Here is a 2,500-nt window from a genome sequence, read left to right on the forward strand (position 1 = left end):
TATATCTATCGTTCTATCTGTCGTGTGTGTGTCTGTGTGTATGTATATATGTAGTATGTAGTATGTATGAATGTAGGCATGCATATACGATGATATGCTGGTTTGTATGTATGTCTGTATGTATGTATGTATGTATGTATGTTTGTATGTATGTATGTATGTATATGTGTTTGTATGTACGCTCATTTCTTTTGTATACACGTGTAGAAACAATGTGCAAGCGTGTATGTTCGTGTATGGCTGTGTCTGTATTTGTAAATGTGTTGATGTTCATACCATGAACCAAACTGAGCATTGTTTACCTCACATGAATTGCCTTTAATTTGGACAATAAAGATTATTATTATTATTATTATTATTATTATTATTATTTATTAATTATTATTATTATTATTATTATTATTATTATTAAATGTCAATCAAAAGCATAACCTAAAGATATCATAAGCTAAATTATAAATAACCAAGAACAAACAGGCAGAGGATTTACAGGAAAAAAAATATCCCCTGTCAAAAATACAATCACAAACCAAAGAAGCAGGATAGGCTAGTAAAGAGAAGAAGAAACGACATCACTATCGGATCGTACACCCACTGCCATCATCATCATCATCATCATCATCACCATCACCATCGTCATCATCATCATCATCATCACCATCGTCAACGCGGTCATCATCACTATCACCTTTAATCATCATCACAACAACTCAAACTGACACCACGACAATCGTCGTTGTCATAATAATCATCATCATTGTCGTCACAAACCATCACCATTAAATGTAGATCATCGTCATCATCTTCACCATTATTATCGCCATCAACACCATCATCAACTCGTTTCATCACAAACTACCATCATCATCACCCATTGAAATATACCATCATCATCACCTTGATATATATCATCATCAATGCCATCACCATTGAAATATATCACCATCAATGCCATCACCATTGAATTATATCATCATCAATGCCTCACCATTGAAATATCATCATCATCACCATTGAAATATATCATCATCAATGCCATCACCATTGAAATATATCACCATCAATGCCATCACCATTGAATTTATCTTTAAATCAATGCCATCACCATTGAAATATATCATCATCATCACCATTGAAATATATCATCATCAATGCCATCACCATTGAAATATACCATCATCAATGCCATCACCATTGAAATATACCATCATCAATGCCATCACCATTGAAATATACCATCATCAATGCCATCACCATTGAAATATACCATCATCAATGCCATCACCATTGAAATATATCATCATCAATGCCATCACCATTGAAATATATCATCACCAATGCCATCACCATTGAAATATATCATCATCATTATCGCCATGAAATCCATGCCAGTACAACAAATAAACGCTATGGCAAATAAATAAAATAAATGTCTTGTCTTGTCTTTCTTCGCCTTAATTATTGACATATTTTCTCTTCTTTTGCATTATTTTTAAAAAGAAAAATAAATTATGAATTTTCCCGAAAGCTCATTTAGATATTAAACTCTCCAAAAATCCACTATTTTTCACTCTGTGCATAGAAGCACAGGACTGTGCATCCTTCAAGTGTTCCCACATTGACTAACTGGAATGAAACCCTGTCTTGAGCTTTTATATAGCGCAATATCCACTAAACGTGCTCAATCAAAGCGCTTTACAAGGGGTCCTTGGTCAACAACAACACGTAACATTTAGAACTGTACATGACGCCTGTTAGGCGATATTACAATTTTTTATTTATTTTTTTTGGGGGGGGGGGGGGCAAATACAACGCTGTTAACGGCCAGGTACTCGTTTTACAACCCAGTACGTGAGAGAATGTGAGTAAATAGCCTTCTCCAAGGACTCAACTATGCGCTGAGTGTTATATACCATCAATGTGCTCAGTAGAAGTGGTAGATTGAGATAAGACAGGATATATTTTAGACCATGGATTGACAGAATAGACCGTTATATGTATGGGGTCATGGGGTCAAGAGATGTTTGTTTTGTTTTCTTTTTTTTTAAGAGTTTTACAGCGCTTGCAGCACATTTAGGTCATATCAGCGCCAGTTAAAAGGAAGAAAATGGGATAGTAAAAAGTTCTCGAATTACAATTTAAGTACCAAAGAAAAGGGAAGACAAAGGGGAACTGGGAACAAATAGGGATCAGATGTAGATTCCAAGAGCACACCATCAAAGTAGTACTTAGTTTGAGATCACCTAAAAGTCTCATCCAGACACAAGCACAAGTCCCAACTAAGAGGAATACACCCCACTCAAATGTCCACAAATTATATAATATAATATAATAAACATAATACAAAACGAAGTAATTTCATTCCAAGACAATGACAGGAAACAATTGGAAAACGGGTATGGGGGGATAGAAGACACAGCATGTGCCTCCCTGCCCACTATGGGAGGTCAGGAACCCCACCCAGAGATTGAGATAAGACAGGATATATTTTAGACCATGG

The sequence above is a fragment of the Berghia stephanieae genome, chromosome 15, assembly GCF_034508935.2.
Source record: "Berghia stephanieae isolate SIO BIC M18660-M18661 chromosome 15, UCSD_Bste_1.3, whole genome shotgun sequence".
Taxonomy (NCBI): Eukaryota; Metazoa; Mollusca; class Gastropoda; order Nudibranchia; family Aeolidiidae; genus Berghia; species Berghia stephanieae.